The sequence below is a fragment of the Juglans regia genome, chromosome 5, assembly GCF_001411555.2.
Source record: "Juglans regia cultivar Chandler chromosome 5, Walnut 2.0, whole genome shotgun sequence".
In the NCBI taxonomy this organism is placed as follows: domain Eukaryota; kingdom Viridiplantae; phylum Streptophyta; class Magnoliopsida; order Fagales; family Juglandaceae; genus Juglans; species Juglans regia.
Genome location: NC_049905.1, coordinates 11,541,044 through 11,556,659, shown reverse-complemented (window position 1 = coordinate 11,556,659; position 15,616 = coordinate 11,541,044).

Genomic DNA, 15,616 nt, shown 5'->3' with positions numbered 1-15,616 from the left:
GTTGTGATGATAGAATGGAAGGAAAAAAACTGATTGGAGAGGAGTGGTGCGATGATTAAGCTGATGTTAATAGATATTTTTTCTGTGCACAAGAAGTTTGATAGATGGCGGCAAAATGATCTTAAAATTTTACATGATTTAGATTGCCCCATTGCTCAGGTTGTTAATAAAAATATGAGAGTTGTGGCTTGGAAGACACTGTGTAGAGGTACGTGTAAACTTAATGTTGATGGTGGCTCGCTCGGAAATCCTAGTTTTGGGGGTGGAGGAGTGTGATTAGAGATCGTGGAGGTCGTTTAATTGCGGGTTTTGCAAATCATTATGGGCCAGTTTCCAACAATGTGGCTGAAGGAAGAGCTTTAATGGATGGGTTAAAATTGGCTCAACAATTGGGTATTCGAGACATAGAGGTGGAGTCAGATTCTAAAGTTATTGTGAGGTGGGTTAGGATGGCAATTGTAACTTACGGTATTTGTGGGATTATTGGGATGATATAAAGAGGTTGTTTTCTGAATTAAATTGTTCCATTCATCATATCTATAGAGAAGCTAATATGGTTGCGAACTATCTTGCTAAAGAAGGTGCTTATAACCGGTGTAAGTATTTTATAGCTTCTGATATTGGGCGGGGGATTCTTAGAGGCTTATTATGGACAAATTATTGGGGACTTCCATATTTATGGATGTAATTTTTTTTTTTTTTAAAAAAGGTACCACCTAGGAGGAGGAACAATTCATTTTGATTATAAACGAGTAAGCTAGTCCTAGGCAGCTAGAATTCCATGAAGAAATAGAGAAACTGAATTCAATTGTGTATAGATTAAAAAAAGTTTCCAACTAAATTACAAGGACACATGAAGTGTATTGCTTATATTTTTTTTTCTAAGAGTTTTGGGAGATTAACCACTGAAGTCTTAGATTCAGAGAGTATATCAGTATGACTCAATCTACATTCACAGAAGGATTAAAATACAAATTTTTGAATAGAAAGAGATAGAGTTAAGGAATGGAAGAATCTCAGTGGTGAAAATATATGTGGTGAATAACTTTTTTGAGTAACAAGGAAAGTAGCACTTTCGCTTAGGTAGGGATTCAAAGTCCTAGAAAGTTAGCCTAGAACTTGTTCAGTTTAGGCAGTAACCTTTGTGAGTGTTATATTCTCCTTTTATAGGATACATGTTATTTTGTGCACCCATGTGATGGATATAGATAAGAATGGTATAGGCTATGAGAGGAAGGCGGCCTTGCCTCATGAAGAACGTTACCCGCATTTGTGTCCAACCATGTGGATGGATCGGGATAGCTTCAAAGCAAGGATGGCACGAGACAGAGCTAAATCTAGTCGAGCAGCAGAAGAACGAGCCGCAACTGCCAATCCTGAGCTCGCAGTGTCAAGGTCACCTATGTCAAGCATCACTTTGGCCCCAGACATTTTGGTAACATGGCGTATGATTCTAATGATGATGCATTCTACTACTTGTTGCAACACATTATGCCGACAGACATCGACTCACCCCCACCCTCACTAACCAGCGACAATACGTCTAGTGATGGACAATAGGCTTGGTGAGCAGCATCTTCTCCTTTGTTTAGTATGGCTATTCTAGCACTTCCGTCGATTTTGAGGACAAAATCTTTTTTTTAGGAGGGAATGATGTAACGGCCCGCCAAAAATTCAAGGGATGAATTTCTCAAGGCTTTTGAAACCTTGTGAAACTCAAAAAATTTCACGAATCGACTCAATCGCGTAGGTTTTAGTCTATCAATATAGTCAGTGTTGCCACTCACTATGGTGCCAGAAGTGAGATTTTATTTATTTGCGATACCTAAAAGTGTCAAAATGAGATAAGGTCTGCGCCATTAGTTTTTTTTTTTTTTTTAATATTTAAGATTTTATGGCGCAATAATACAACTTTTGATTTCCAAGAGAAACATTTGTTCAAAAATGCGTTTTAATAAACGATTTGTACTCTAAGGTTACTAGGTTTGTATTTTTATTTAGGGTTATACAATATAAAGTCTACTTTTTACTTTTTTGGAGTAAATAGTAACTTCGATAGTAGCACCTAAGAGTAGTGTTTTCAAAATCACAGTGTGGAATGTCCAAATTAGGTTAGGAAATTTTTATTTGGACACTTGGCAAGATCTTAGCCACACTTGATGAATAGGGATGGACACTTGACACTAAGAGGAACCATGAGATGGAAAATATGAAGGAAATCAAGATTTGTGATCATGCAACCTAAGCAAAGCCCTATTGCATCCAACCATTCAATTTGTGCCAAATCAAAGAGGATTTTAACCCTAGAGAGATCCCAACTACCTAGAATCCAATTGAAACTCCAAAATTTTGGTTGAAACTAAAACCCTAAATGGTTTTCCCAAACCCCAAAGTTTGCCTCCAAACCCTAATTGAACCCTATTTTAGCTTAGTGTTTAATCACTTGATTAAATCAATTACACATGCTATTAACCAATGAAATTTATGTTATGACATCATTATTTATCCTTTTAAACCTTGGAAATTTTATTGGGCCAAGAAAAAATAGATTTGGACTTAATAGCATCCCAAACCCCAACCAAACCCAATTGAAACCCTAAATGAGAGCGCACTAGATTACGGACCACAAAACTGAGCCACCTTGGCAAGGCCTATGGAGGAAGTTTCCCCTGCCATGGCTGACCAAACACTGCCCAAAACAGCCCCAAGTTGTACTTGATGTGAAGGCCAAGGCCACCTCACCACCACCCTTCTCTTGGCTGAAAATCATTCACTATTGTCCAGGGTTTTGCCAGACACAACCATCAATCCAAGTGTCTTTCATAGCCCCCCATCACCCTCCAAAAGTGTAAAAGGCGTCCAAGTCCCTTCCCACTTCATTTCATCACTTTCCAACTCTTTTCTTAGAGAGCCAACTAGAAAGACTCTCGAGTTGAGTTTTTGGCTCACTTTGCGAGACTTTTTGAAGCAGTTGGATTTATTTTATCACAGATGCTGGAAACTTAAACACTAAAAAATAGAAACATGAAGAAATGTTAACTTAGAGTTAAATTATCATTTTACCCCCTACATGAGAAAAGATGACCATTTTACCCTTGACTTAAGGATTTTACATGCTAACTCCAAAATTTACATTCCCCATGGGAATGTAAATTTTTTGATAAGCTCAATTATCAACATAGAAAGACTTAAAATCAAACACAACTATGAGAAATATGCTAGGGCCAAAACTTTCAAAGGTTATTTCTCTTTGATTTTTGTTGCAATTTTATCCAACTCCAATACAAATGATCAAACTGAAATATTGCAACAAAGATCCTTATATCCTAAATTTAAAACATGCTTAAAACATCCAACAAAATTATAGATTACATAATCACAAAACTCTTTAGTAAAAAGATTCAAACATTTTAACTAAAATACAACTCTTGAATCTTAAGATTTGACCTGTTTCAAAACATTTCAGAGAACTCCAAAAATCTAAAACTTTATTCTCACATTTTCATAACACATACTTAAGAACTAACATGCTTTTAATCAACACATAAAAGTCACCACATCTCACAAAATAACACATGAAGCATCTGGCTCCTACCCTTACCGAAAAACAGAATTTCTTTCCCAACTAGCTTTGATCAAACACTTTATCTAAGGCATTATATGATGAGATCTTCAAACCAAAATATCACATGGTTTAAAAATGTGTCCTAAAGTAGATCCAAGCATAAAACTTAAAATCACATGGATAAAATAACTCAAAACATGGATCTAACTAAAAACATCAAACTTTTGACCCAACCATATAATCTCTTGCATAAAAATTAACATCTTTGAACCCAACGTCAAAAAGCTTCAAACTAACATCCTAACAATGTAGATAAAAGGCTTAAAGTCATCAAATAAAAATATCAAAGTCATTGGAGTAAGATTAAACCAAAAAAGACTCAAACTTTCTTAAAACATAAACTGTTTTTTCTCTTCCAGTTTCTAAGTTTCTAGATCTGAGAAAATTTTTCATGAAAGCTTTAATGATGTAACTGATCTCCAACAAAAATTCATATATACATGTTAACAATACTCCATAAAACTTTAAAACACAACACACTATCTAGATTGTCACCCAGATTGACTTTTCCACAGTTAAAACAACTTTTGACTGATCAAACGACCATGAAACTTACAAAAATACCCATGGAAACTAGACTCAAAGAAGGACAAATTTCATGAAGGAATCATTGTGAGACAAAACTTACAAAGGTTCCAAAAATAACATGCAAAAAGCTACTGAAATCTGCCCTAGAGAGCTTCTAAGGGTTTCTTTGCAAGAATGTGAGTGAAAATGGGTGAAGTGAGAGAAGTTGTGACTTGTACACCTCAAGTACTTCTTAAAAGGGAGGTATGGCCTTGTATGACACCTTGAGATATGGTGGCTATGTCACAAAGAGGCAAGAATAGTGAATGGTTTTCAGCCAAAGAAATATCCATGAAGATAAGGGTGGTGGTGAGGTGGCCTTTGGCCTTCACATCATGCATGACTTTGGGGCATGTTTAGGCAGAGGCTGGTCTACCATATGTGGCAAAAAACCTACTCAAGAAGTTTTTCCAAGTGGCCAAAATTCGTAGGTCTTAATGGGCCTTAAGCGAATAGGTTTAATTTGGGGTTTAGAGAGGGTTTGGTTAGGGTTTGAAATGCTATCAAGCCCAAATCTAATTGTGTTTTGCCCAATCAAATTTCCAAGGTTTAAAGGGTTGTATAATGATGTCATAACATGAATTTGAGAAATTAATAGCATGTGGAAGTGATTTAATCAAGTGATTATATACATACTAAATCCCCACCCTCACTAACAAGCGTTTCATCCGAAAATTAAAAATGGGATTATTGTGCCATAAAAACCTAAATAACCAACTAAGTCTAATGGTTCAGACCATATCACATTCTGACACTTCTAACTATCTCAAATAAATAAAATTGTGCTTCTGACACCATAGTGAGTGGCAACATTAACTATGCTGACAGACTAAAATCTACGCGATTGGTTAATACATGAAAACTTATGGAGTTTTTACGAGGTTCCTAAAACTTAAAAAAATTTCACCATTGAATTTCTAGCGGGCTGTTACAGTCTTCTTCATGAAATTTGTTCCTCTTTGAGTCTAGTTTTTGTTGATATCTTTTATCTTGATTTTCATGGTCATTGGATGAGTTAAAAGTTGTGTTAAGCATGGAAAGGTCATTCTATGCGGTAAAGTGGACAATGCTTGATATTTTGGTGTTTGTGACCATGCTACTAGAAAGATCTTGGTCTAATATTTTTATGGAGTGTAGTTAACATGCTAATACAAACATTTGCCGAAGACTCGTTGCATGTTATAATCTTTTAATGAAAGTTTGTTTAGATCTAAAACGTTGAAAACTTGAAGGAGTAAAACAGTTTCTGTTTTATGTATGTTTGAATCTTTTGATGAGAAAACATGATCCAATGGCTTTTATATTTTTATATGATGATCCTAGGACTTTGTTCTACATGTTAGGATGTTAGTTTAAGGAGTTTTGGTCTTGGTTTTGAAGATATGAGTTTTTATACATGAAGAGGTTCAGATAGGTCATAGATTTGAGGTTTATGGATATATTTATGTTTTGGTTTAATTTTGGCCCTGTGATCTTGATTTTAATGCTTGGATCTACTCTAGGACATGATTTTAAATCATATGATGTTGTTGTCTTATGATTGTTTTCATGAAATTGTTTAGATCAAGTGATTTGATCGAAACCAAACTTTGAGGAAATCGGTTTTGGTGAAAGTTTTGAGGTCGAGTACTTCAAAATGGATTTTTGTACTATTTGTGGTTTTTTCTTGATGTTTTAAAGCATGATAGTTCTTAGGAGTGTGTTATAAACATATTGGAAGAAAGAAGAATGTTTTGAACTTTTGGAGTTCTTAGAAATGTTTTAAAAAGAGACCAAACCTTGAGAATCAAGGGTTGTGTTTATAGTTAAAAAACTTGGAACTTTGTATTAGAAAGATTAGTGATTCTATGAAGTGGATTTTGTTGGTTGTTTTAGTATGCTATTTGGACATAGGATATAATTTGCTATGTTGCAATATTTTGGTAAGTTTGACAGAATTGCAACAAAAATAAGAAAAATGGCCTATATGTGTTTTGGCCTTGATGCATTTGTTATGGTTATGTTGTGTTTAAATTTTTTTCTAATGAGATATTTGGATTTAGGACAAATTTACATGAGAAATGTAAATGTAAATTTTGGTGAGTTTTGGAGTTAAGATGTAAAATCCTTAAGTTAAGGGTAAAATAGTTATTTGCACATATGTAGAATGGCAAAATGATAATTTTATTCTAAGTATTTTTATGATTCTAAACTGTTAGTGAAGAGTTTTTGACATCTAGAAATCCTATGTACAGTTTCACGTATTTCGCACTTTTTAATTCGTCACGCAAACGATTATTGTAAGTTAACATCTAACTTACGGTCAGATTACTGTGTATGTATGTTAGTAAGGGAACTATTGTTTATGTATTTATATTATCATATATGTCATGTTATGCCATGTCACGACATATTTATTTGTTACATATTTTATTCTATCATATAATGTTTATCTGTTACACTTTGTGCCAAATCATGAAATTGTCTGTTACACTATATGCCATGTCATAGACTCACAAGTCATTTCTCTTTTACATGTTATGACATGTCACAAAATGTTGGTCTATTTCACGTTATGTCATGTCATCCATCTCACGTATATGTCACATTACGTTACGTCAGTTCATCTATTCTTTCATTTCATGTCACGTCATATCTCATGTGCAGTGTGTCTTGAAAACAGTATTCCACGTCAGTCTAGTCTGTTTATATTTATCATGGCCCTAAGTATTAGGATGGGGTAATATCTTAATAGAACTTTTTTGTTCAAGCTGGAGTGTTTAAACTAGCGTGAAATTCCCTTGATTGACAAGGTAAGGATCAATAGGTTTCAAATGGGGCATAATTAACTAGTTATTGGAGCAAAGTTAGACACTAATGCTGATGGTGCCTCCCACACTTTCAATTTCATGTTATATGTACTCGTGCTGGTACAGATACCTGTCATAGGATATGTACATTACATTTTTCATAATAGGTGCAAATACTCGTGGATTGATACGTATGTTAACGCACTCACAGCTAGTGCAAATACCTGTATTGTAATGCGGTAATCGGCAGGGATACATGGATCAAGGGAACCATGTAGAACCCATATGGTCAGTTTTATTAATCATGCTTAATTATTGAACAAGATTCCAAGTTTATGTTCATGTTAAAGGCTAGTTGGGATCCCAAACCCATCTCAACTTATCTTATCTAATCATTACAAGTTTTTCAAATTCTAAAACAAAATATAATAAATAATTTAACTTTTTCAAATTCCAAAATAATAATAATATTAAAAAATAGTATTCTAACAATACTTTATTCAACTTTAAACTTTAATCTCAAATCAATTCAACATCCAAATGCAGCCTTAATGTTTAGTTCAGTCTCAGTTTAGTTCACATTCAGTTCAAGTTCAATTCATATCCAATTTCACGTTCAACTTTATGTCATGTTCATTTCATGTCAGTTTAGTTATTTTCATGTCAATTCAAGTCATGTCAATACATGTCTTGTTATTTGTCAAGTCATATCATGCTTATTTATGATCATGTTTTGCATTCATACTTTTACTATCATGAATGCATTATTGAACTGTTAGTTTAAATTGTTTGTTAACTTGATGAGATTTATAATCAAATGTCAATGTAGTAGTTCCAACTACCATTCCCCCCAGAATGGTAGGCGCTGTGACAAGGATCGATTGAACCAAACTAGACCAGGGTAAGGTTGACATGTCCAGAACCAAGTAGTACTAATTTTACAATAGACGATCGCTTCTGACCGATAGGCTGCTAAGCGAATATTACTATATTGCTAGAGAAGGATATCAGGGGAATCTTGGAGGAGATCGTAGAAATTTGGAAAGTACTTCTCAAAGTACTTCTCTTTTGAGGTTGGAGAGAGCCCAAGTTGTAAGGACCATACTTTTATTTATACATGGTTTAAACTAGTCTCTGAATGGTTTATGTGAATTCAGTAAATGTGAATAGTTATGAATAAGTAGTTAAGTTTGGGATTCACATTCTAGTACTTTATGTATTGCTCAAAGAAAAAAAAATTATCCGTTGTGAATATTGCATATTGCTATATGCATATTAAGTGCATTGCATCCTTAATTGTAATGAACTAGGGCAGATAACTTTGTGTTCCATATCCCGACACTTCAAAGTCTGTATGATCCCAAGCAAAATCTGGGAGCGTCACAGGATTCTTGGTTTTTTCTTCTCAAAGCGAGAAATGGCACAGACAGAAAAAGAGGTGGTACGCTAGACCCTGGTTCTTAAAATTCTAAGGGGACGACCTTCACTAGATCAGGTCAAATTGCATATTAGCAAGAGATGGGGTTTATTTGCATGCAATACCTTTTGAGGGTAATTTTTATCCAAAACATATTATGGTGAAGTTGAATTCTGAGTCAGATTTTGCAAAGGTTTGGGTTAGAGAGTCTATAGAAATGGAAAGATAGACAATGCAACCATGAATGTTTCTAGGAAAAGTTGTGCTAGGATGTGTGTGGAAGTAGAAGTTATTAAGCCTCCTATTGATAAAATTTGGATAGGAGCTTTTGATACAAGAAGAGATATGTTAAGATTGATATGAAGGATAATACAAAAACGGCCAAGCCTACAATAAACCAAACTGATAATGTGGTTGAAGAACCAAGTAATATCGATGCAATGCAGCAAGAGTGTATTGAAGGGACTAGAGCCAACTAATGAGAACCTATAGTGTGAGGAGGGTTCACAGCATGAGGGACTTGAGAAGGATCCCGATATGCTAGATAGGGGGGACATTTTTCAAGTGGCCAAGAATGACGAGGGGGCATTGAAATTGATAGTGGAAAAGATAAGGTTTGGTGTTGGAACCAGAGGAAGGGGAGACAATTGAAGGAATAGAGGTAGTAGAAAAGAATGGGCCAATTTCCCCTAAGAGCTCCAATCAAACCAAAAATAGGAAAGGGAGATTGCAAATATAGGAGAGGCCAGAAGTTGCAAGAATGAGAAAGATGAGGGCCTTAATGTCTGTAACACATCTCTTCTTTGCAAGACTTAAAGGATGAAGAAGGCTTGTTTCAATCCCTCATATTTCCTCCGATGATATGAATCTAATTTTGACATACCTCTAAGTGAGTTCAGGAAGGAATTAAAAAAGAAAAACAAGAAGAAAACTAGCTTGGCTCTATTAACCCCCTCCCCCATATATCATAATGATTCTAAACATCATTATATGGAATATTAGGGGTGTTGGTAATTTGGCATTAGTGGGTAAACTAAGAAAGTTGGTTAGGAAGCATAACCCTAAAGTAGTGGCTTTACTTGAACCTTTTAGTCCTTTCAAAAGGACCAAAAATATAGAATAGAAATTGAAGTTTAATTTGGTTAACACCAATGAAGGGAAAGATGGCAAGATATGATTGATGTGGGATGACGACCTCAATTTTAGTTGATCTTGAGAGCATTTGAGAATGAACATGAGATTTTTATGCTTTCAGCCATTTACGCCAAATGCACCTACTTGGAAAGAAGAGAATTGTGGCATGATTTGAAGGTAGTGTAGGTTTTCAATGAGTAATGATACACACACAACACATTTCACAACAATATTTTAAGATGAGAGTATTTTTGTGAAATGATGTTATTTTTATAAGGTGTTTTACAAAAATATCCCTCATTTAAAACATTGTTGTGTAAAGTGTTGTGAAAAATGTTGTGCGTAAATCATTTTCCTTCCAATATTAACTATATAGTGTAAGGGGATTTTAATATACTCTGACAAATCTAAGAACCTAGGTGGAATACGTAAACCAAGAGTTGATATGGATGGTTTTAATGATTCTATTAATGATTGTAATATGGTGGAGCTAAATAATGAATACCTAAATATACATGGTGTGATGGGCAGGAGGGGAGAAGAAGGATATGGATGAATTGGACAGGGTTTTGATAAGTCCTAATTTTAATGATGCCCCCTTGATGTCTTATTTAGCAAGAACTTTCTCTAACCACTGTCCAATTTTAATCTCTCTAACTTGGAGGAGAAACTTGTGCAACCCTCTTCCTTTCGAGTTTCAAAGAATGTTAGTGGTGAGTAGTGAATTTAAATCTATACCAGACAATAGTTGGAAGCAAGAAGCTTATGACAGTGTCCTCACAAAGATAGCAGTTAAGCTAAAGAGGTTGAAAGGAGTTATGAAAATATGGAATAAAGAAGTGTTCAAAAGGGTGGAACAAAAAGTACAAAAGTTGGGGGACGAGGTGTTAGAGCTCGAGGTTGGTTTAGGTGAGAAATACTCAAATGGGTTAGTAGAAAGTTGTTGTGTCCTATTTTAATGATATGTTGTCTTCAAATGGGTTTATATAAATTTTTTATTGTAATTCAATTCTTTCTCCCTATTTTTGTGCAAGAGAATGAGGTTCTATATAAATCTCCTTCGATTGACAAAGTTAAAGAAACACTATCCAGTATTTCAAGAGATAGAAAGCCAGGTCATGATGGTTTTAGTTTTAGTTTCTCTTTAGAATGCTGGGAAATCATTTGAGAATACCTACTTGAAGTTGCATTTGAATTCTTCAAGGGTGTCCCTCTGTCTAATTTATGCTCAGCATATTTTATAGTAACGATTCTAAAAGAGAAGGAGCCCTCTAATTTCTTAAAGTCTATACGTTTAAGTATTTACTCAGTTGTGTACAAGATCTTCTAAAAAATCATGGTGAATAGACTAGACTCTCTTCTACCTCGCTTGACCTCCGAAGAACAAGGGGCCTTTCTATAGGGTAGAAATATTGCATAAAATATTTATTTGACTTAGGAAATGGTCCATATTATTAATAAGAAGGTAAGAGTAGCAATGCAATAGTTTTAAGTGGACATGGCTAAGGCTTATGACCGAATGGATTGGAACTTTTGATGAATGTGCTAAGAGCATTTGGTTTCTCGGATCACTGGTTGCAGGTGATTAAAAATTATATTACGTCTCCCTTTGTTTTGTGATGATGAATGTGGTGTCCTGTCCCTCATGTAAAGGTCTTGGCGAAGTTCTATGGCACCAAGGATGCCAACCAAGTGGTCAACACCTAGGATTTGATCGCGTTGGGCTTGCCTCATCCAAATAAAGGTTTAGTTTGTAACTAGACCTTGCAATACTAGAGTTTAAAACACATTCCATAAGTCATTACTGTCATTACACATAAACATTAACATAAAGTTACATAAAATCCAAAATGGCGTGTTCATCGCCTAATAGGTGGCATACCAAATATAGTTGGTCACACCTTTCCAAAAAGCTAAGTACAACTCAAAATAATGTATGACTCGTATGACAAAGATAGGCCTCCATCTTCAGGGTTTGGGCAGGACCAGCTCTTCCTCCTTAGGCATCACTTCTGGTTCTAACTCTACATCAAAGTCTATGGTTCCAAGAGTGAAACCATAGGTAGATTAGGCAGCCATGACAAAAATTGATAATGAGAGATAATGCTCGTGAAGATGCAATGAACAGTTCATGTAAATAGCAAAAGGGCATATATATGTATGCTTTGGCGTGGAATCACCCTCTGGGATATAGATACATGGGTCCTTAAAACATGGCAAATAATCACTCTCTTAGTAAAACACATATTTATATAAGCATGGCAAGGAATCGCCTTCTGAGGAGTTACCTTCGTACACATTGTACTTAAGCATGAATACTATCTAGGTGAGGAATCACTTGTCGCTCTAGTAAGTCAAATCCATAAAAGTATATTGGTTTTTCTTGGTACGATTGCCAACACATAGATGTTCATCACATAGATATTCGTCACACAGACACTTCGTTGTCTGATAGACAAACAGGAGATGAGTTGCTCATCGCTCGACATCGGGAAAATCCCTTCTACCTGACCAACATGGTGCTGGCCAACTCGCCTATACTCCAGCACAGGTCAACTCTCACACAAAGATAACATTTTGCGCTAGGGAATGTCTACCCAACCAACTAACTAGGAGACATCACCATCGGATATGCCAGTTGATTCTACATCCCGACTATCAGGTGAGGCCAACACGATACTACCCTACCTCAATCATTCATAGGGAATCCCTCTACTTGTTTGAAGTTCATGGCAACGTCTCATAGGAAAAGTTAAGTTGTCGATGAAAAATAACGAGCGATTGGTACCTTAAAACTAGACATGTATAGTGTACACTCACAATCTCGCCTTTAGAAACAAAAATCTCTAAAAAAAGAAAAAAAAAAGTAAAAATGATGGTGATTTGAACCCAAAGCAATGGAAGGACGTGAAAACTCAAAAGTAAAGTTGATAAAGTTGGTTCAGAAGGAAAGACCAATTGTTTAGATAAAAATAAGTAACCTCGTAAAAAAGAATTAGATAAAAATATAGACTTTTCATTGGGAGAAGTGAACAAATAGAGGAGAAAATATTTGTTTTGAAAAATACGATTGGAGTCGGAATTCAGAGCTAATATTGGCTCCGACTTCGACTCCGATCAATTTTTCGGAGTAATTCTGACTTCAATTTTGATCTCAAAAATTTTCAGCTTCGGCAGAGTCGAAATCGGAGCAAGTGTTGGGCGGAATCAGAACCAGAATTTTCGCCCACCCTTAGCAAGGGGTAATAAAACTCGACAAAATAGGCCTACAATACCTTAACCATAAATAATTAGTTTGTGGGAAATAAGATTTTATGGGTTTGGTTGAGATGTAATCCTTCAGTCCTTGTTTTTTATCGCGGTATTCGTTTGCCATAAATGAAGTTTTTTCTTATATAAAAAGATTGGTTTTCAAAAAAAAAAATCATGAATCCCGTCATATCTGTTCTTGTCTTTTCCATCTTATACTTCTCAAGACTTTGTTCTTGAATCCAAACAAGTACTTTGTCCTCAATGTGATAAGAGGAGTAAGATATCCTCCACTTATCACTTAAATAGGAAAGGAATGATCAACAAGAAGAAAAAAAAATCAAAATCTATCATAAAATTTTACGTATATTAGAATGATAGTTAGCTGGGCTATTATTGTTATACAACAAAGAAAGTAACCCGAAATAGGGTTGAGATCTCAAATTTTGTGTTTGAATTGAGTAGTCTATTTTAAGGAGAGAAGACCCAATAGTGCATGCTTAGAAAGAGCTAAATATTGTCAGTATCACGCAATTCATTCATGCATGGACATCAAATACTGTTAATTCTTTTTTTCAAATTTGGTGATTCAATTTAGACAGAAAATATGAAGTAGAATTGTTCGGTCGATGGTTTGGACTAATTCATGTTTTCCATGTCAATTGTGTCACGGGTGGTTGGGAGCTGGTCCTTGAAGAGGAGGGAAGGTTATGATGCTTAAGAAGGGTGAAGGCTATACTAGGTGAGAAGGGTTGAAGGGAAGTAGGAGGAAGAAGAAGTAACGGTTTTAACTGAAGGGAATAATGAGAGTAACGGCTATAACTACTTTTAGAATAAAAATGGGGGTTTGGCATTTTAAGTGATACGGTGTGCATTGTAATATTAGGTTATTGAGTAATTTTGTTTGTAGAGTTGTGTTTTGGCTTTAAGTGAAACGGTGAGTATTGCTTTTAGGAGCTGTAATGTGCGTTTTACATTTCAGTCTTGGTCGTTTTGGGTCATCTTCATGCTCTACGTGTATAAAAGCAGCGCAGCTTCTGTGTAAAAGGCATTGATTGATCATTGAAGTTTAATACAACTTGGAGGTTGAGAAGTCCTCGAAAATTCCTTGTCAACACTCACGAATGAAATCTTGCGTTTGAGAATAATTCTGTCTTGTGGCGTGAATTCTTCTTGAGTGAATTATGTGCATTCGATTATTGAAGGTTCAGTAGTGTTCTTGCTAGCAAGTACATTACAAGTGGTATTAGTAGTAGTCGATCCTTGCAACGGCAATTCTAATGGCGGATGGCACGCATGCAGCATTGAAAGGTCAGATTGAAGGATCTCAAAGGCAACAAGAAATGATGCAAAAGCATCTGAAACAACATCAACAAACCATTTCGGGAATAACAGAAATGTTAGAACAAATTTCAAATATGTTGAGATCTTTGTTTGATTTTGTCAATGTTATATCTCGTAGAGATAGAGAAGTATGTAATTAGCCTAGGAATTATGAAGCGGGGAGTTTTTCAGAGGAATTTTAGGTTGGATTTTCCACATTTTAGTGGTAGTGATCCTGCGGATTGGATCTTTAAGGCCAATCAGTACTTTGATTGTTTTCAAGTACCTTTCCATCAAAAACTAATGGTAGCCTTGCACCATATGGAAGGTGAGGCATTGGTGTGGTACCAAAATGCCTTTGACTCTGGACAGTTTAACTCATGGGAGACCTTAGTGGTAGCAATGCAATGAAGGTTTGGACCTTCAGCATTTGATGATCCAATGGAGGCTTTAACCAAATTAAAACAAACTACTTCTATTAGTTTGTATGCATCACAATTTGAGGCCTTGTCCAATAGGCTAAAAGGTTTGTCTGATAAACATAAGATGAGTTGCTTTATTAGTAGACTAAAAGATGACATTCAAATATCTGTGAAAATGTTTAATCCACTAAACCTTAGGGGTTGCCTTTGGCTTGGCAAAGCTGCAAGAGAAGCATGTGTTATCCTCAAGAAAATCTTGGAGACAAAATGACCATTTTGTTGAGAAGTGGCCAGTTAATAGCATGGGACTGGTTGATCTAGCTAATAAGGGTCAAAAGAATGTGTTTCCTCTTAAAAAGGTGAATTCATTTCAGCTGGATGAAAAAAGGAAAAAAAGTCTATGTTTCCACTGTGAGGAAAAGTGGAATCCCAATCATGTATGCAAGAATCCGAGGGTTTATTTCGTACATGGAGAAAGTAGTGACATGCAAGAGGTAGTTGACAGTGGGGATGAAGTTGAGGCTCAGTCACTGCAAGAATCTAATGAAGTGGTTAAGAAGGAAATTAAGGAACTTGAAGTTTCTATTCATGCCATTTCTGGTTGCATTTTCTGTTGAAACTCTTGGGTAAAATAGGCTCATTTTCTGTTGAAATCCTTGTGGATTCAAGAAGTACTCATAATTTCTTGGATCCTTTGGTAGTAGAAGCAACAAAGTTGAAAGTGGTTGAAGATGGAGGTCTTCAGGTGAAAGTAGCAGATGGTACTAGCATAATCAGCCAAGGCAGATGTGAGGAAGTGATTAAGGTGCAAGGAACTGAGTTTAGTCCCTTTCCATGTTCTGACTCTTGGAGTGTGTGACATTGTCTTGGGGGTTCAATGGCTTAAAACATTGGGTCATATTCAGTGGGATTTTACAAATATGTCAATGCAGTTTGAGGTTGCTGGTAAGAAATTGTTTCTACAAGGCTTGTCTGAAAAGATTCATGTAGAAGCTGGAGTTCACATGATGAAGTCTTCCTTCATTGGACAACAAGGTTGGCTTCTACAGCTTGTAGCAGTTCAGAATGATGTTGAGAAAAAAAGCCTTTA